The sequence below is a fragment of the Danio aesculapii genome, chromosome 2 (assembly GCF_903798145.1).
Source record: "Danio aesculapii chromosome 2, fDanAes4.1, whole genome shotgun sequence".
NCBI lineage: Eukaryota > Metazoa > Chordata > Actinopteri > Cypriniformes > Danionidae > Danio > Danio aesculapii.
The window spans coordinates 51,185,876-51,207,967 of record NC_079436.1 but is presented as its reverse complement, the minus strand read 5'-3'; the positions used below and the strand labels follow the sequence as shown (position 1 = coordinate 51,207,967).

At 37.5% G+C, this 22,092-nt stretch overlaps 1 protein-coding gene across 1 annotated transcript in view; it reads right to left on the bottom strand.

Annotated features, from left to right (window-relative positions):
• lrrc24 (leucine rich repeat containing 24) overlaps nt 1–1,171 on the bottom strand; it is a 54,797-nt gene extending 53,626 nt beyond the window's left edge. The window contains exon 1 of the mRNA XM_056445412.1: nt 854–1,171. The gene's annotated coding sequence lies outside the window, so the exon portion shown is untranslated. The remainder of the gene's footprint in view (nt 1–853) is intronic.
• Nucleotides 1,172–22,092: the final 20,921 nt, after the last annotated feature.

The window sequence follows — 22,092 nt, the reverse complement described above, 5'->3', positions numbered from 1 at the left end:
GTCGCAAAACAACTGACATATTGCATCGCATGCACTCAAACTGTTGTCTGCCTGTTGTTGCCTCTGTGCTGTAGTGAGTTTGAAGTTTGCATTCATTTGCATTCATTGTACTACATTAACCAGCATTTATTAATAGCACTGGGAAGTAACATAATAAAACATACAATTATGAACACATTTCGCTATTTGGGGATGCAGATTATCATGTAGATTAAAGAAAATATGCTGCTGCTTTTAATCACAATTATTATTATAAACAGAATTTTATCTTGCATGTGTTTACAAACATAATCTGTCATATTCAGATCACTGCTGAGTGATCTTAAAGGGATAGTTCACCCAAAAATGAAAATTAACTCTATTTACTCACTCTCCATTGGTTATATGAGAATATTTACTCTGTCAAACACAAAGGAAGATATTTTAAAGAATGATTAAACCGGTAACCATTAACATCCATAGAAAAAAAAATAGCATGGAAGTCAATGGTTACAGGTTTCTAGCATTCTTCAAAATATCTTCTTTTGTGTTCAGCAGAAGAAAGAAACTCAAACATGATTTGGAAAAAGTGAAAGGACTGTAAATGATGACAGGATGTTCATTTCTGAGTGAACTAACCCTTTAATGATGTTGGATTTACAGTATTGCTCACCGTATCACAATGCAGAATATGAGCACATGCAAAGATTTGCATCACAACAGTAGACAGGAGTGTATCACTACTTCTCTCTGAGGTGTGTTGTGGAAACCCAGCAGTGCACGTGCTATGCGTTGAATTAAACAAAGTGTTTTAAAAGTCTGAGTATGCAGAGTATGTGTCGGAGGATTATATAGAGACAGCAACGTTTCTTACCTCCAGTATGAGGACTCGGTGCTCTGTCGGGCTTTTTTTCCGGGGTCAATTCAGATGCACATGAATGAAATATCAATCCACGTCTGCACGGCGAACAAAGCGGCATTTGAGCTGCGATCCGAAAGGCCACCGCTCCGTCCTGCCATCCTCACTCGCGGATGCTGGAATATTCCCGTGTCACATGCCGGACCGAAATATCACATATTAGATAATATCACAGAAATATCAGGCGAGTCGAAGCGATAAGAGACCGAAATGATGCTCAGTATCCCGGTGAAATGGGGTAAGGAGCTTCCTTCAAACCCGCGGTTCCCTTATGAGCTCAGCTGAGACGAACATACACACATCTCTGAACATACACACATCTCTCTCTCTCTCTCTCTCTCTCTCTCTCTCTCTCTCTCTCTCTCTCTCTCTCTCTCTCTCTCTCTCTCTCTCTCTCTCTCTCTCTCTCTCTATTGTTCAGTCTCTTCTATTCATAATGTTTGGTTTCTGTTCATCTCCGATTAGTCACGCGAAATAAATGTACAATTAAATAATAAAAAATGCTCTTTTGTTTATGGCTACTGAATGCATGAAACAGCATATACCTACTCCGTTATTTATTTATTTGTTTGTTTTGTAGGTTTTAAGCAAGAAATAAATGTAAGTTACACAACAACACAATACAATGGACCTATTAATAAAACATAGCTGCATCAAAACTTATTAAAAGAGCCCTAAACTAGACTAGTCGTCAAATAGACAGATTAGACAGACTTCATATGAGTAGTCATTAATTTCTGTTTATTTGATAACTAGTCTAGTTTTGGTCTATTCTTAGACATCTGTTAGATTTTCACTGACAGCTCAAATTTAGCCTTGTTTTAGCCAATACGACTATGTTTAGACGTCTATTAGACATCTATTAGACTTCTTTTAAAAACAAAAAATGCTTGCTAGGTAGTATTATTAATAATAGTATTGATATTGAAGTGTGTGTGTGTCTATATAGTTGAGGTCAGAATTATTAGCCCCCCTTATAATTTTTTTTATCGTTTTCAAATATTTTTTTCACAGTATGTCTGATTATATTTTTTCTTCTGGAGAAAGTTATTTGTTTTTTTCAGCTACAATAAAAGCAGTTTTACATAAAAAAAAAAAATAAAAAAAAACATTTTAAGGTCAAAATTATTAGCCCCTTTAAGATATATATTTTTTCGATTGTCTACAGAACAAACCATCATTATTCAATAACTTGTCAAAATACCCTAACCAGTTAACTTAATTAACCTAGTTAAGCCTTTAGATGTCACTTTAAGCTCTTTAGAAGTGTCTTGGAAAAAATATCTAGTAAAATATTGTTTTTTGTCATCATGGCAAAGATAAAATAAATCAGGTATTAGAAATGAGTTATTAAAACTATTATGTTTAGAAATGTGGTAAAAAATCTTCACTCTGTTAAAGAGAAAAAAAATAAAATAAACGGGGGGTAATAATTCTGACTGTATATGTGTGTGTATATATATATATATATATATATATATATATATATATATATATATATATATATATATATATATATATACATCAAATAATTTTGTGTTTAATAGATGTCTAATAGACATCTAAACGTAGACAGCTTGGCTAAAACAAGGCTAAACTTGGGCTGTGAGTGAAAATCTAATAGATGTCTAAGAATAGCCCATAACTAGACTAGTCGTCAAATAGACAAATTAGACAGACTTGATATGTGTAGTCATTCATTTCTGTTTATTTGATGACAAGTCTAGTTTTGGTCTGTTCTTAGACATCGATTTGATTTTCACTGACAGCCCAAATTTAATCTTGTTTTAGCCAAGATGACTATGATTAGACGTCTATTAGACATCTATTAGACTTCTTTTAAAAATAAAAAATGCTTGCTGGGGAGTATTAATAATAATAGTATTGATATTGAAGTATATTAGTCTAGTAAACTACAATGTTTACTGTTTTCCTGTAAGACTTGATCATCAAATGGCAGCTAAATAAATAATAAATATAAAAATACATGAAAACAATTTAATAATATATACCTAAAATTAATTAAATAATTAATTAATTTGTTTATTTATTTGTTTTGTAGGTGTACGCAAGAAATAACATGTTACACAATACAAGGGACTTACATTGCGACAATAATAATATATAAATATAAAATTATTATTATTTATAGTTTGTATTATTCATAGTAGTGTTAATATAGTAGTAGTATACAAAATCTTTACTGTTTTCAAAGTTCTTTCTTGTAAAAATATGCTGTTTTTCTAAATATAAATATAACATAAATAATGAATATAAAAATACATGAAGACAATTTGATGATACGCTACCTAAAATTATTATCAGTAACTGAAAGTGACTATTATCATAACCATCAGCATGATCTCTATTGGTATTATCATTATTATTATTCTCTACATGTTATTTGTGCTTACACTGTTAATAATGTAACTTTTTATTATTATTAAATTTTTAATATTTCTAAATATATATATATATATATATATATATATATATATATATATATATATATATATATATATATATATATATATATATATATAAGCATTTATAGTACAGGAAATTCTTAATTGCATTTTATTTAAATTAATTAAAGGTTGCATTAGGCAATATCATACTCATCACCATCAGCATTACATTTCAATAAAATTTTATTATGATTATTATTACTACTGCTACTACTCTACAAGTAGTTTGTGCCTCTATTCTTTCTTTGTTTCTCTGTAACACTTCCTCAGCCCTTACTGAATGACACATTTTCAGCTCCAAAGAATTCACATTATTTCAGCACCAAGGACAGCGACACATCGCCAAAATACCCACGATTCTGCAGCAAAATATAAAATGCACAATAAGAACAGCAGTCTTACTGTGACTTACAGAAGACATTCATTAAAATGTCATTCAGTCAAACAATTATTTATATAATTAGATTATTAAAAAGACTCCCCAAAATACTCTAAATAATTCTTTATACTTTACCACTGGGTACTATTAATTTGTCAGAAATATGTTTTATTCAATTAAAACAAAGTACATTATATTATAGAAAAGATGTATCTTGATCACTTTTTTGATGTATTTTAATAAGTATAAATCAGAATTATTGTTACGCCATTTTTTACATATGTATATCTATTACACTGAAACAGTTAAACTACTAGTTTCATTCAAGGTACATTTTTATATTGGATTAAGTGAAAAATTATTGTTTTTGATTTTAACCTCTTTCATTAATCTTTCCTTAAAGCAAAAAATTACCCCCTAGATAAAATTAAAAGCATTCGCCGCAGTTAGTTCCAATATTCTTAATTAGGTACACCTGTCCAACTGCTCGTTAATGCAAATTTCTAATCAGCCAATCACATGGCAGTAACTCCACAGATTTATGCGCGTAGACATGGTCAAGAGGATCTGCTGCAGTTCAAACCGAGCATCAGAATGGGGAAGAAAGGTGATTGAAGTGACTGAACGTGGCATGGTTGTTGGTGCCAGCCTGGTCTGAATATTTCAGAAACTACTGGGATTTTCACTCATACCCATCTCTAGGGTTTACAGAGAATGGTCTAAAAAAGAGAAAATATCCAGTGAGCGGCAGTTCTGTGGGCACAAATGCCTTGTTGATGCCAGAGATCAGAGGAGAATGGCCAGACTGGTTCCAGCTGATAGAAAAGGCACAGTAAATCAAAGGCGGATGGGCTACAGCAGCAGAAGGACACATCGGGTGCCACTCCTGTCAGCTAAGAACAGGAAACTGAGGCTACAATTCACACAGACTCACCAAATTGGACAATAGAAGATAGGAAAAATGTTGCCTGGTCTGATGAGTCTCGATTTCTGCTGCGACATTCAGATGATAGGGTCAGAATTTGGCATCAACAACATGAAATCATGGATCCATCCTGACTTTATCAACGGTTCAGGCTGGTGCTGGTGGTGTAATGGTGTGGGGGATATTTTTTTGGCACACTTTGAGCCCATTAGTACCAACTGAGCATTGTGTCAATGCCACAGCCTACCTGAGTATTGTTGCTGACCATGTCCATCCCTCTATGACCACAGTGTACTCATCTTCTGATGGCTATTTCCAGCAGGATAACACACCTTGTCATAAAGCGTGAATCGTCTTCTTGAACATGACAATAAGCTCACTGTACTCAAACGGCCTCCACAGTCACCAGTTCTCAATCCAATAGAGCACCTTTGGGATGTGGTGGAACAGGAGATTTGCATCATGGATGTGTAGCCAACAAATCTGCAGCAACTGCGTGATGCCATCATGTCAATATGGAGCAAAATCTCTGAGGAATATTTCTAGTACATTGTTGAATCTATGCCATGAAGGATTAAGGCAGTTCTAAAAGCAAAAAGGGGGTCCAACCTGGTACTAGTAAGGTGTGCCTAATAAAGTGGCCAGTGAGTATATATTAGATATTAGTAATTTTTTTAACTGTAAATATTTAAAAATGTAATTTTTTATTAGTAAAATGTATCGCTAAGAGCATAATTTGATCAACTTTAAAGGCAAATTTCTCAATATTTTTCTTTTTTAACCCTCATATTTTCAGATAGTTGTATATTGGACAAATAATGTCCAATCAAATTCATTTATTCAACTTTCTGATGATGAATTCTCAATTAAATAAAAATACACTTTTATGACTGTAGACCAGAGTCAAATAGAGTCAAAGGTTCATACAGAAGGGATTTTGGGAATATCTTTTTATCATTCCATAATTTAGAATATATTGTAATCCGGCAGATAAATACATATTATTTCACATATTTGTTTAATTATGCATGATCAAATTCCTCAAGACTTCCAAAATATGGACATGAATAGTGTGTGATGTTCAGTGTATGAGATTTATGTCTCAGTGCAGGAGAAATATATATAAAAAAAAATGCACCACAATTTCTCTATTGGAGACAGGCCGGGACTGGAGACAGGCCAGTCAAGTACCTGTATGTAATGTAATGTAACTAACACCACTTCCAACAGCAACTTAGTTTTCCCATGTGGTCTCCCATTCAGGTACTGACCAGGCTCAGCCCTGCTTAGCTTCACTGAGTAACTTGTCTTGGGCTTTAGGGTGATATGGCTGGGTATCTTCTTCCTCTGTAGCCAGGACTGACACAAATTAAAAATGTGTAACCGAAGAAAATATAATAAATAAATAACATAAAATCCCTAAAAAGTGTATTTGGATGTTTTTCCCCCATTGCTGAATGATGGAGAACTATTACTCCCATATATTAAAATAGTATCTGAAATGTTAAAGCAGACACTTTACTCGCATTTAATAACATGTTAATATAATGTATATAAAATCACTTATGTAAATGTAATCCAAACCAATTCAGCCAAAACAAATGATCTTTTTTTTGTCAGTTTCAAGTTATTCTTTACTTTCTAACCACTCCAACACTATAAGCATCCCCATGGAGAGGTTTCATACCACATTTAAGCACTTGATGTAGGCAGCAGAGAGGAGCGGGACACCATAATGCACTATAACTCACAGTCCATTACTGTCTTTTAGTGTCTAATTACATGAAAAACCACTTATATACGCGGTGGGGAGCGACTGAACCCTCTGCTATAACTGTCATTTCCATGTGTTGTGTGTATATTTATTTCACAGAGATAAAGAAAAGGTGCATGTATGGTGTTTCGAAGAACTCCTTTTTTTTCTCCTTCGCTCCCGGGCTGAAGACGAATCGAGTGTCACCCTACTTTAATAATGCATCTCTCCCCGACTGATAATAACACAACTCATTTCAGGACCATCCCTCGCTCTTAATGAATGTTTCGAGCTCATCATAAGCGGTGTCAAGCGCATAACCCACATCTCAATAACGTTTGTGCTGGGCTGCGGTAGTTTGTCATGAAATAAAGGCTTGGTGATGTAATATCCGGTCCACATTTCAGGCAAAACTCTGTGTTTATTTAATGCAGCTCCTAATTTTGAGCTTCTTGTAAAGGTTTAGTCTACACTATAAGAAGTGAAACTAGCGTGTCTTCATTCAAAGTACATTTTCATATTGGGTTAAATTACCTTTCTTGAAGTGTGTAACAGCTCTAAGTGAAGTGAAATATCCAGCTAAGGCTTAAATCTGAAAGTGCGCCGTCTTTAAAACTATTGATTCATCAATAAAGAGTCGACTCGGCGTGATGTCGATACAGAACTCAAGCCCTGCCCATTTGTTGCACGCGCCAACTCGGGAAAATTAAAACACCCCGGTTCCGCCCACAAACACCGTAGAAAGAAAAATAGGAAGACAAACACTGTAGCAGATTCCGGTTGAATCATGTCTTTACACAGTTCATAGACCAGTTTCTTCCTCCATTTCACAAGTGTAAGTAAGTGCGATTAAAATGGCTGCCTCCTTGTTTTCCCTAGCTTGAAAATAATGAACTTAATTGTGTTTTGTTACTTGTAACTTCTCCACGTGGCTTGTAATGTATCTGGTTAACTCTTTATATTCTCATATCGTGTCTAAAGGCACGTTGAAAATGTGACGTGTGCCACTTTGTTTACGGATTTAAATGCGTTTGTGAGATCACAATCCCCTGCCGTTTGTCATTGCTATGACCACCGTCAGCTGTTCCTACACACGTGCGGCGGTCATGTTTTAAAATAGTTCAGCTTTTGCAGCTGTGTGGATTAACACTGAATGTGTGTCACTGTTTTTACTTATTGTTTAGAATAGAGCAATATGCTGGTGTTTAACTGCATTGCTTTAATGCACTCCTGCATTGGGCTCACACATACACTCTGCACTCCGACTACTTCAAAACTGTTGATAAGCTGTGGTGGGCGTTTCACTCTGCCTCGCGCTGAACACAGTCGACCAGTCGTAACAGACTGGGTCATCGGACCAATCAGAATAGATTAGCATCGCGTTAAGGAGGGGTTTGGAAACAAATTAATCGCTGAACGAATCATATGGGAGTCGTTGGCATAATTAGGTAAAAATAAATGCATATTTTAAGACAATGAGGCTGCACGGTGATGCAGTGGGTAGCACGTTCGCCTCACAGCAAGAAGGTCGCTGGTTTGAGCCTCTTTCTGTGTGGAGTTTGCATATTCTCCTCGTGTTCACGTGGGTTTCTTCCTGCTGCTTCGGTTTCCCCAAGTCCAAAAACATGTAGTATAGGTAAATTGGGTAGGCTAATTTAACCGTAGTGTGTGTGTGTGAATAAGTGTGTATCGATGTTTCCCTAAGATGGATTGCAGCTGGAAGGCCATCCGATGCATAAAACATATGCTGGAAAAGTTGGCGGTTCATTCCGCTGTGGCAACCCCAGATTAATAAAGGGACAAAGCCGAAAAGAAAATGAATGAATGAAATAAGACAATAAAAGTGTTTTTTGACTTTTGACTTTTGACTTTTTTGACGTTATCAGCATGTTGTTGGAGACCCCCAAAACCAAAATAAGACCATTTTTAATGCATAATAGGGGCTCTTTAAGTGAAAAAAAGCAAAAAAACAACCAGCATTACTTTTTCTCAAGGTAATATTTTTCCCATATACCAGCAGTTTTTAATGTCATTTGCCACATAAAAAAGGATGCCCTTCCAGCTGCAACCCATCACTGGGAAACACCCATATACACTCATTCACACACATACACCAAGGACAATTTATCATACCCAATTGGGAAACCGGACGCCAACACATGGAGAACATGCAAACTCTACACAGAAATGCCAACTGACCCAGCCAAGGCCAGTTGGGGGGGGGGGGGGGGCATAAAATAAAAATCAATATTTTTGACCCATACACTGCATTTTTGCAACAAATATACCCGCATGCAACTTAATAACTCTGAACCAGACTTCATGCAGTGTTCAGAATTTGTACTAGTAATGTATGCAAATGAACACATTCAAATAATGCCTCATTTGCATGTGTAAACATAACTGTTTAGAAAACTTGTTACACAAAAACGTTTGCAATTATTAATATAATCAATCAACCGCATGAAGAATGGTGAAAAAATATTTGTTTTTCCCTCCCTCTATTTACCTGCAGTGTCTTGTATTAAATCCATAAAAGTATACGTGCGCAACACACAATGGAAGGTCGAGTGTTCAACAAACAGGACTGGCACTCTGTCTCCATGGTGATGTGATCCTGGATGACATTAATATTGGTTTACGAGAAGGAAGCGGAGCGCTGCTTGTGTTCCTGCGTGGAGAATGGTGCTTATCTGCGCACATAATCCTTGCTGGGCTCTTTTGATGGTTGTGTTATTGTTTATATGTGGGTCATATTAACCTCTGGGATGGAGCAGGGTGGGGGGATCAAGGCGGGCTGACCCACATTCAGATGCGTTTGGATCGGGGAGGAGGAACGCATTCAGACGTGTTTGCGTTGTACAGTGTTTGTATGCATTTAACTGTGTGTGTGTGAATTCCCTCGAGGCTTTGCTGGTCCATGTCGACCCAAATACGAATAATTACACATCAGAGAGCCGCGTCTGGGGTCGATGAGAGATATGGTAGAATATATAAAGAACATGGGTCGCTTTTATTTTTCTTGACAGGCAAACTTAATGCGTGGGTTACCTAAATTTTTTATTGAGACATCAAACGAGTGATTGTTTTGAAGGAACTCTGCGTTCTAGACCTAAGTTGAACAGTCTTATTGATATCGCCGACCTCTGACTACAAAAGCATGATGCGTGGACGTTGAGTTGTGGATATTGCCCATATTGACTCGCTGAGTTAAAGGGAACATAGTTTACCTCTTTTTTCTGATTTAATATTAATATTATGGTTCTTCTGAGTGTGCCAGTTTAGATTCAGTTCAAAACACAATTCAGATTTTTTTATTATAATGTGTTAAAAAGTGTCATGTTGGGGGCGTGTCCACAGTTCGCTGAATCATGGGTGTGTTGCTTCACATGTAAATTAGTTTCGGCTTCCCGCTAATGTAACAAGGGGGCGGGGCCATGAACTCACGAATCGTCGCGCCACGCATTTTTGAATTCTAAACATAGGTTTCTGCAGCGGTCCGCGGCGCCCAGCCGTCGACTTGAGTGTACCCTGATAGAAACCTATGTTTAGAATTCTAAAACGCATGCTAGTTAAGATCACAGGGAGCTTCTGGGATCGCGAGAAATGCAAACCGCTGAAGTATAAGGTAGACTCAATGAGAAGTACACATGTTTGCAAACCTACCTAAAGATACAACCAATAATTCCGATTAGAGCGATAATGTGGAGAATATTGATCTTGTGTTGAGCCCAATGAGCCTTGCATCTAAAAATAGAGCTAGGGTGTTCCTTTAGTGATATCGCTTCGACCGACGCTGAAAATGGCGGACGTGAATCAACAAACTGAGGATATTATGACGCGCCTGTCAATCAATATTGGTGGGCGGGGGGACCGCTCTCCTAAGTCAAGTAGCGGTAGGTTTGAAAATCGCTCCAATTGGTTCACCGTTTTTTATGTTGTTAAATTGAAAAAAAAGCACTGGGTGTGTTTATATCACCCCAATATGACGGTCTATACACCATACATGCACATATGTCTGTCCAAACAGCTTGAAAGTAGATTTTTTACCATAGGTGCCCCTTAAACGGAATGAAGCATGAGGGAACAACATGTTTATTTCATAGCTCAAAAGTTTGCACACAGAAAATGACTAATTGAATGGCTGTTAAATGGTTAAAAAGACAATACACATGTTAGGTGGTGATGGAGGTATGTTGCGAAGGGTGCATTGTTTCCTTATAACCCAATAAGTCAATAATTTAATGAGTAGCTACGTTTACATAGACACCAATAATCCAATTTTAATGCGATGAAGACAATACTCTGATTTAGAGACTACCATGTAAACAGCTATTTTTAATTACCTTAATCTGACTAAAGTCATAATCGGACTAAACAGAAATCGGATTAAGACGTTGAGTATGCCGATTTTAGTCACATTATTGAAGTCCAGTACAAAAGTGTAAACACCACAATCAAACTATTACCGTCGATTTTTGCCGCATTGTACGTTAGGATAGTCTGTACAGCACACACACGACTGTTTGACACTACTTTCTGCACCTACTGAGTCAGAGAAGGACCACGGACACCTGCCTCGTGAAATGTTGAGTTTTGTGGTATCAAATTCCATTAAAGCACCAGTGTCCTTACATCATACTCCAGTCCAATACCTCAGTTTGTCACAGGGGCATGCATGAAATGTTCCTGAATGAAAGTAAAACTATCGAACTGCAGTTAAACTCGACAAATTAAAAATTAAACACCCAAACACCCACATGAAACTGTGGAGGAAACATTGAATAACGTGGTGACGCAACGACGTTGATTGATCTACAGTTAGGTCCATAAATACTTGGACATCGACACATCAACATTTTTGGCTCTATACACCAACACAAATTATTTGAAATGAAACCAACAAGATGTGCTTTAACTGCAGACTGCCGGTTTTAATTTGAGGGTATTTACATCCAAATCAGATGAATGCTGTAGGAATTACAACAGTTTGCATTTGTGTCTCCCACTTGTTAAGGGTCCAAAAGTAACTGGACAGAATAATAATCATGAATCAAACTTTCACTTTTAAATCCTGAAGTCTGGAACTTATAGACATCCTCAGACCCTGGGTTTCAGCCCTGGTGATGCTCTGCCAGACCTCTACAGCAACTATCGTCAGTTCCTACTTCCTACTTACAGCAACTATCGTCAGTTCTTGCGGCATTTTCTCTTCAGTTTTGTCTTCAGCAAGTGAAATGCATGCTCAATCAGATTCAGCTCAGGTAATTGACTTGGCCATTGCATAACATTCCACTTCTTTTCCTTCAAAAACTCTTTTGCAGTATGCTTTAGGTCATTCTCCATCTGCACAGTAAAGCGCCGTCCAATGAGTTCTGAAGCATGTGGCTTAATATGAGCAGAAAATATTTCCTTTAAGAATTCATCCGGCTGCTTTTGTCAGCATCCATAGATACAAGAGAACCAGTTCCATTGACAGCCATGTCACTTCTACCACCATGCTTCACTGTTCAACAGTTCCTTCCCTTCTCCATACTCTTCTCTTCCCATCACCCTGGTACAAGTAGATCTTGATCTCATCTGTCCATAGGATGTTGTTCCAGTGCTGTGAAGGCTTCTTTAGAACTCTAATCTGGCCTTCCTGTTTTTGAGGCTCAACAATGATTTACATCTTGTGGTGAACCCTCTGCATTCACTGGTGTAGTCTTCTCTTGATTGTTGACTTTGACACACATACACATACAAACACCTACCTCCTGGAGAGTGTTCTTGATCTGGTCAACTGTTGAAGGGTGTTTTCTTCAGGGAAAGAATTCTTTGGTCGTCCACCACACTTGTTTTCCGTGGTCTTCTGAGTCTTTTGGTGTTGATGGGCACACTGGTGCGTTCTTTCTTTTTTAGAATGTTCCAGACAGTTGTTTTTGCTATGCCTAATCTTTCTGCTATCTATCTGATGGGTTTGTTTTGTGTTTTCAGCCTAATGATGGCTTGCGTGACTGAGCTCTTTGGATCTCATCTTGAGAGTTGGCATTCCAAATGCAAATAGCACACTTGAAATGAACTCTGGACATTCTATCTGCTCATTGTAATTGGGATAATGAGGGAATAACACACACCTGGCCATGGAACAGCTTAGAAGCCAATTGTTCAATTACTTTTGGACCCTTAACAAGTGTGAGGCACATATGCAAACTGTTGCAATTCCTACACAGTTCAATTGATTTGGATGTAAATACCCTCAAATTAAAGCTGACAGCCTGTAGTTAAAGCACCTCTTGTTCGTTTCATTTCAAATGCATTGTGTTGGTGTATAGAGCCAAAAATGTTAGAATTGTGTCGATGTACAAGTATTTATAGACCTAACTGTATGTGCTATAACATGTAAAACAGGATGATGAAAGGAACGTTCAAAAAGCAACTCATGTAAACACCTTAATTATATCATGTATTAATTACAAGTAAAGTGTCTGTGTTTAATAATTAAGACTAAGCAAAACATGTATAGCTGATGTGAACAAAAAAAAATGTTGGCAGATGTGTTGCGGACGGCATTATTTCACTGAAATTGGCACATTTACAGTAGCTGGTGAACATATAATATATAGATTTTACAATTGTATGCATGTGACATCTGAAATGACTGGTGAAATGGGCCAATAAATAAATGGCATAAGATTTTAACACATCAAGGACATTAACAAGTAAACATGCACCTTTTTACATTCTCAAGATTTTGATGGAGTGAGTACCGGGCCTTATATACAACCCAGGCTCATTCTGAAAATGTACCTCTATATACATTTCTGGAGATCGTCAAATACATCCCAGGAGGTACGTTTTATTTATTTTTTTTGCAGTTTTTGTTTTCGCAAATCCATGAGAGACCGCTATCGACTGACTGTTTGACTGACTAAATGACTGACTGAATGATCGACTGACCCACCCTCCCCCTAAAAAAGCACAGATTGATAGGTCCACCCACCTCCTTAAACCCAACCAACAAATTTAAAAATCAATCCAGAAAAAAGCACTGGTCTTATTTTTACCACGTTTTACCACATTCTCACCCTGTTATTTACTTGTTTACTTTATTTTTTGGATTTTGTTTTGTCTTACTTGCTTTCTGGAACCGTTTTTCACCAGTGTTTAGGGTGGTCATTGGACATCAATGTCCACCCTAAAATCAACTAAATATCAACGTCTAATGATATTACAGCTTGACATTGTGTGGATGTTAGCATTATGATGTCTATCAGACATTAGATTTTGGTTTCCATATCTGATGAATAAATGTCAGTATTTGACATCAATATGACTTTGGTTTAAGATGCTGGCTCGACATTGGATTTCACTTTCTAACAACCTAAAACTCAAGCAATAATAAACGTCATTTGATGTTGTTATTGGACATCAAAATAACATTGTCCTTAGACACTGGCTAGACATTGAATTTTGGTCATTTGACATCACAATCTAAATCTAACCTAATATGAATGTCTTATGACGTTGTGTGCCTGCTGGGCATCAACTAGATTCACTACAGAATGTTACGTTTACACACATCCTCAAATTACATGTAAATGCATCAGCTTTTTACAGTATAATACTCACTACTCACTACCCAAAAGTACTTTTGAAAGGTCTACTTTTTACTCATACTTTGAGTAATGTTCAAAACAGATACTTTTACTCTACTGCACTACATATTTAAGCAAGTAATGATACTTTAATTAAGTATGATTTTTTAGTTTCCACTACTGGTTGTTTTAACTCGGGGGTCAAATATGGACAAACACAACTATAGGTTTTTTTTTTTTTTCAATTTAATTTAGATTACACAGTTTAACCCAATGGTTGGGTTTCTCCATATTTCACACGTTTCACAAACCAGCACTTTCTAAGAACCCAATACCCTTGAGAAATTCATTCATTCATTCATTTTCTTTTCAGCTTAGTCCCATTTATTAATCAGGGATCGCCACAGCGGAATGAATCCCCAACTTATCCAGCAAATGTTTTACGCAGCAGATGCTCTTCCAAATGCAACCCATCACTGGGAAACATCTATGCACACTCACATACACTACGGCCAATTTAGCTTACCCACTTCACCTATACCGCATGTCTTTGGGGGGAAACCGGAGCACCCAGAGGAATCCCACGCCAACACGGGGAGAACATGCAAACTCCACACAGAAGCACCAACTGGCCCAGCCAAGGCTCGAACCAGTGAGCTTCTTGCTGTGAGGCGATCGTGCTACCCACTGAGCCTAGTTGGTTTTGAGTTCGTTTCAGCAGTTCAAGACACGAAAGCAAAACATTTTGGGTTGTATTTGCTCCTAAAGTTTGTTTTGGCTCCTAAACACCCTTGAGCCACCATTGGTCCCTGGCTATTAGACAATAGGTGGGTTTGTTGTAGAAATCCGCCTTCTTTACCATGCGATTGATTTCTACTGTATCTCATCAGAGGTCAGGAAGGTGAACAACATTCCAACACCAACACCAAGTTGGCAACATGAATAGACTGGAGCAGGGGTCACCAACCCTGTACCTGGAGGGCTGCCTTCCTGCAGATTTCAGCTCCAACCTTGATCAAACACACCTGAACCAATTATTTTGCACCTGAAGCAGCACTTGATAATTACAGACAGGTGTGTTTGGTCAGGGTTGCAGCTGAAATGTGAAGGAAGGTAGCCCTCCAGGAACAGGGTGGGTGACCCCTGCACCGGAGGGATGAGTAGCAGAGCTAGCATGGTGTATCTGCACCTATACATTGAAATGATTTCTGCAAAACTTTTGCAAACAATTGATATGAGCTAAATTTAAACCAATAAATGTAATTTAGTAACGTTCAACTTAATTTAATTGTTTAAATTCAGCCCAAATAAATTGTTTAGTAAATCCAAGGAATTCATTCATTAATTTTCCTTCGGCTTAGTCACTGTATTCATCAGGGGTTGCCACAGCGGAATCAACCACCAACTTATCCAGCAAATGTTTTACACAGCGGATGCCCTTCCAGCTGCAACCCAGTACTGGGAAACACCCATACACTCTTGCATTCACACAAATACACTGCAGCCAATTAAGTTTATTCAATTCACCTGTACCGCATGTCTTTGGACTGTGGGGGAAACCGGAGCAACCGGAGAAAACTTAGGCCAACACGGGGAGAACATGCAAACTCCACACAGAAACGCCAACTGGCCCAGTCAGGACTTGAACCAGTACCTTCTTGCTGCTAAGGTGACGGTTCTAACCACCATGTTGCCTACACGAAAAAAATTATTTTGTAAATACCCAGATAGCAAAGGATTCTGGCCCAGATTTGGCATAAATCTGGCACAGCAGGCATTCATTCAGCACTGGCATGTGGCACGTGGGCCAAACATGGAAGGTGGCACCCAATACTTGGGTCAGATGTAAAATGTAGTATTTGTTAATAATTGATATGTGGGCCACCCAAGTTTGGCCTATGTTAACCCACATTTAAAATACATTTTGATTATTTTCAACCAAAGAAGAAAACTCTACCAATCAGGTCGCTTCGAGTAAAAGCACGCCTAAAGTGCAATGATTCATGGGTTTATCAATTTCATTGCAGTCGTTACACACCATCATATCTGACCCAGTTCAGGCTCAGTTAGGGCGTTATTAACTTTGCTGATACTTGGCCCAGATATGGTCCATGTTTGACCTTTGTCTGCAAGCCAGACTTGGTCCAGTCATGTACCATAATTCACTGCAGCATGTGGGCCAAGCAAAAGCTGATTGTGTGGGCCAGAGCCATACCTGTCAACCCTCCCATTTTCCCGGGATTCTCCCGTATTTTACAGTTCTATCCCGCTGTCATCCCGTGAAGGTACACTGAAAAAAGTGTTGCATGCAAAACTGTTGCAAACAATTTATTTGTGTTAAATTTAAACAAACAAATTAAATTGAGCAATGTTCAACTTAATTTGTTTGTTTAAATTCAGCCCAAATAAATTGTTTACAACCACTTAACGTAAAAAATGAGTAAATCCAAGGAATCATCTTTGAATAACTTTTTTCAGTGTATTTTCCCATATTTCTCCCGTATTTTTAGTCTTTCTCTGAAGGGTGGCAAATAAACTTTAAAAAGCCGAGCCTCCCTATATGCAACCCGAGCCGCCCTTGCTCTTAAATGTGAGTCTGTTCTGTGCTTTCGCTTTGTTTAGGCATGAAAACAGTTTGAAATAAATATAAAAACTGCGGGATTCCCTTCCTTTTCAGTACAGGTGCCGTCTCCCCTTCATATGCAATCCTCAAAACAGTCATATAGCGGTGCATGACGTCAGCTGACGCGCTCCATAGTGATAAATAGACACTGTTTCCCAAACGGATTCTGTACACGTGATTTGAAGCGGAGCGAAAGTCTGGGTTTTGGGTGTGCGTGTTTGAACAGACATATACACACAATTATAATAATATCTAAAGATGTCGATCTTAGTAGGTTTTTTTCTAAAGATCTAGTCTGTTTTCGTCCTAAATGAGCATAAAAATTTAGTAAAGCAATCGAAAGCTTTCATTATAATGTTAGATCTGTGCATTTTTAAAGTGACACCTGTTATTTAATGTAATCAAACGAAAGAAATCTAAATAAATAAGAGATTCATTCGTTGCTCTTTAATCAGAATGTAAATTATACAGTGAAGAAACGGCTAATGAGATTTAATAGCTTGATTCTGTTTCATTATAATAGCTATTAATTTTAATAAGCTGAACTGTTTGCTAATGTATTTGCTGCTAATCTATACTATTTATTTTTTCTTTTGTAAATAATAATAATAATAATAAAACATATTACTGACAACAGCTCCAAATGAACATATTTAGTCATTTAGGGATTTTTTAAAGGGGGTGGGGGGGGGGGGTGGAGATCCGTTAATATAGTGGTCATATCTATTATTTTCACATCCCAATTTTGACAGGTATGTTCAGAGCTAGTTCAGAGATATTTTGCTATGTGGGTTTAATTTGATGCCCACACCAACATGCAACATACTGCTCTTTGACTCATATTCACATGCCTAATCAGTACAATTAGAATTCAATTAAATTGACTTTTTCACTCAATATTTGCGAGTATGCACAGTATGAGGTCTCATTTTAATTACCGTCCTGTCTTTGTAGGCATTAAATGGCGTGCTTGTAAGTGTGCATGTGGGATTGTACAATGGTTGTAAGGATTATTGTAGCGCAGCATTGAGAAGCTGAACACGCTTGTACCCTGGAGAAAGAGGTGGGCCATGACTAAAACAGCTTTGAAGGATTACAGCGCTGAAAAAAGTCATATTTTAGAAAGAAAACACAAGCAAGTGGTGTATAGACAGATGTTTTCTTTTTCGCTAATCTTTGCGCAGGGATGGAATCAGGGGCTTTAGCATGAACGGCAGCAGAGAAACGCTCACACACACACACACACACACACACACACAGGCGTGTTCAGACATCTGTCTCTATGATACTGTCCGCTCGAGGTCAAACAATAAGCAGATTGAACTGATTCATGCTGTGCACTTTTCTATCTGCCGTCTGTCAGTCACTCAGTCCAGTGGAAGCACTCAACAGGCCATCAACACAGGGAACGTTTGTGTAGACATCAGTCATTTGAATATTTACCTCATTCTGTTATGAATATGAATTGCTTTTTATTCTTTTCATATTCTCGTTTTACATCTTATAGTAGAATTTTATGCATTAAAGGGGACCTATTATGCCACTTTTTATGGGGTGTAAAATAAGTCTCTGATGTCCCTAGAGTTTATATGTAGGTTCAGCTCAAAATACCACACAAATAATGTTTTATAACTCTTTGAAACTGACCCTTTTAGGCTTTGATCCTAATTGTGCCATTTTGGTTACTGTCGCTTTAAATTCAAATGAGATTGTGCTCTTTTCAAAAGAGGGCGGAGATACAAATGCCTGTGTGTCAGCATAGTGGCAGATTCAAAAAGAAAGCTAACATCCTATGCTAACAAGGGAAAGATTGTCACCAGTGGGCGGGGCTTTCCTCCTCTGATGACATGTAAATATAAGTGTATAAATTCAGAGATTTTAAAAATGCATTGTTTTTAACAGCAGATGGCGCTCCATGCTTTACAGAATGTCGTACCCTGCTTGCATCTAATGGGGTATATGCACAGGGACATTTCATTTTCAGTAAGCCAGTCATGTCATTATAAAATCAGGTCTGGTTTCTTTAAAAATCAATGATCCTTAATGCCTGATTGATATACGAAATGAATTGGGACTCAGACCAGATGAGAAGCACTGCATTAAATTAAATTGTTCTGCACCTGGTCTTTAAAATATGGAAATTTATTTTACCTCAGTATTCTTAATGAGTCAGGACCCTAGAGCGCCATCTGCTGTTAAAAACTAGCCTAGAGCGCCATCTGCTGTTAAAAAATAGCCTAGAGCACAATTTGCTGCTAAATCTAGCCTAGAGCACCATCTGCTGTTAAAACTAGCCTAGAGCACCATCTGCTGTTAAAAACTAGCCTAGAGCGCCATCTGCTGTTAAACACTAAGCTAGAGCACCATCTGCTGTTAAAACTAGCCTAGAGTGCCATCTGCTGTTTAAAACTAGCCTAGAGCACAATTTGCTGTTAAAAACTAGCCTAGAGCACCATCTGCTGTTAAAAACTAGCCTAGAGTGCCATCTGCTGTTTAAAACTAGCCTAGAGCACCATCTGCTGTTAAAAACTGCCCTAAAGGACCATCTGCTGTTAAAAACTAGCCTAGAACTCCTTCTGCTGTTAAAAACTAGCCTAGAGGGGCTTCTGCTGTTGAACATGAACCTAGAGCGGCATCTTCTCTCAAAAACTAGCTTAGAGCACCATCTGCTGTTAACAACTAACCTAGATCGCCATCTGCTATTTAAAAACTAGCCTAGAACACTGTCTACTGTTAAACACTAATCTAGAGCGCCATCTGCTGTTAAACACTAACCTAGATCGCCATCCGCTGTTTAAAAACTAGCCTAGAACACTGTCTACTGTTAAACACTAATCTAGAGCGCCATCTGCTGTTAAACACTAACCTAGATCGCCATCTGCTATTTAAAAACTAGCCTAGAATGCTATCTACTGTTAAACAATAACCTAGAGCGCCATCTGCTGTGAAAAAACTAACCTAGAACACCATTTGATTTTAAAACTTGCCTAGAGCAACACCTGCTGTTAAAAATAGCCTAGAGCGCCATCTGCTGTCAAAACTATAGCCTAGAGCGCCATCTGCTGTTAAAACTAGCCTAGACCGCTATCTGCTGTTAAAAATAGCCTAGAGTGCCATCTGCTGTCCAAACTAGCCTAGAGTGCCATCTGCTGTTAGAAAAACTAGCCTAGAGCGCCATATGTTGTTAAAAACTAGCCTAGAGCGACATCTGCTATTTAAAACTAGCCTAGAGTGCCATCTGCTGTTAAAAATTAACCTAAAGCGTTATCTGCTGTTAAAAACTAGCCTAGAGTGCAATCTGCTGTAAAAAAAAAATAGCCTAGAGTACCATCTGCTGTTAAAAATTAGCCTAGAGCACCGTATGCTGTTAAAAACTAGCCTAGAGCACCATCTGCTGTTAAAAAGTAGCCTAGAGCACCGTCAGCTGTTAAAAACTAGTGTTGTAGCGCAACCTGATGTCAGAATCGATGCGATCAAGTGAATTTTCACCACAACTCAATTACTTTTTATTCTAAATGTGTCGTAATCCTGTTAATATCAGACTATTACTGTCCATGTTAACACAATGAACTCGTCTAAAACAGAAATACTCCACTTACTCTTCTTAATTAGATTGGTGTTTACTTCGAGTCTGACGTTGGCCAAATTAAGGTAATCAAACAGGCAGATAAGTGATGTCTTAATCCTCTTAATATCTGAATATTACTATCCGGGTAAACATACTGAGTGTCATCTGTGAATGCTCCTCGACAGAGATCCCTCAATAGCCTCATTACTATTTCAGAAACACATTGCAGCACAATCGATACATTTCCATTAAGGTGATGGACGACTGTTTTTGGGTCTCACCAGAATCACAGCGCGGCGTTTATGAGACACAGAAGTGTCATGACTAATGCGCGGCGCTGAGCTCATGTCTGTCTTCCTGGAATCTCTCAGCCCATTTAACGTCAGCCGATTATTCACATTCAGACACGCTGCAGAGCTATTATTTTCACGTTAAAGCTTTTGATGAATACATGTGGCGATGGCGTATGTGCGAGCGCGGAATGGGGGAAGATGGCTACAGTAATTTTCCATCTCTTTGAGACGTTGAGAAGGCCTGCTCATCTCTCTCCGTCACTGACAATGCCAGACTCAATCTGCTATAATTCATCATTCATATTGACTTACAGGACTTCTCAGAGGACGCAAACCGCAGCCAAAGCAGGATCCAGTCCAGCAGATATGAATACCTGAATCCATAAAAAAAGATGAGGAAGCTTTAAAACATGGAAATGATATGTGTCTCATGTGCTTTATTAATTAGAAAGGAAAACACATGAGCTTATTTTGAGTTTTTAAATAACAGTCATTCAACACAAGAATCCTCAGAGAATCTTTTCAAACATATGCAAATCACGCTCAGATTTTTTGTAGGTGTTTCCAGATTTCAGCTTCCTTCACTTAATTAATGTCAGCAGGAAAACAGTGGGACTATATTAGTAAAGGCATAGCACTTTCAGCTAACAATTTTAAGTTATAAAAATGTTATGTTAGAGCTCTCTTAGAAATGTAGATACAAATGTAGCTTTTACCAGGAAGACCTAATGTCACTAATGTTCCAACCAAGCTTTGGTCCGCGAATTGAACTCATTTCTAATAACTAATTCCTTTTTTATTTAAAAGATATTTTTAATGTCTAGTTATTTTGGAAGATACAACATAAGTACCATTTAAAGGCCTAACTAGGTTAATTAGGTTTACTAAGGTCAGTTAATTAGGTAAGTCCTTGAGCAACAGTGGTTTGTATGCTGTAACCAATGGAATAATTATATATTTCTTAAAAGGGCTAATAATAATGTGTTTAAATTGTTAGTTATAAAAAATTTAAAACTGCTTTTATTCCAGCCAAACAAAAAGAAATAAGATTTTTTCAGAATAAGAATTATTATTGGAAATACTGTAAAAACGTCCTTGCTCCGATAAAAATAACTTGTGAAATAATTTAAAAAGAATAAAAAGTTGCCTTCAACTCTATATTACTTTTCTCTTCAGTTACACATTTTCAGTTTTTATCTGAATCTATGGTCCTTGGTGATTCATATAACGGTAGTCAATGGTTACCTTTTTAGATTAAAAATAAACACATACAAACAAGTTCAAATCAATAGCCATGGCTCCAGGCGACACACTGATATCTCATGAACCGAAACGATCGATCTGTTTGGGAAATTAAACATTATTTACAATATTGTAAGCTTTAAACTGTAAATGTTTAGATTTTTTGGGGTGAACTGTCCTTTTAAATGATTCATTCTTTAATCTAAATGACTCTTATATTTGGACCTCTCTTATATTTGGACCTCTTATATAATGACCTCTCTATATTTGGAGAGGACTACAAAATAGCAGCAAAATAAACTTTATACTGTTTATGATTGTAATTATCCAAATTAATATTACAGATATTGTCTGATTTGGTAAATT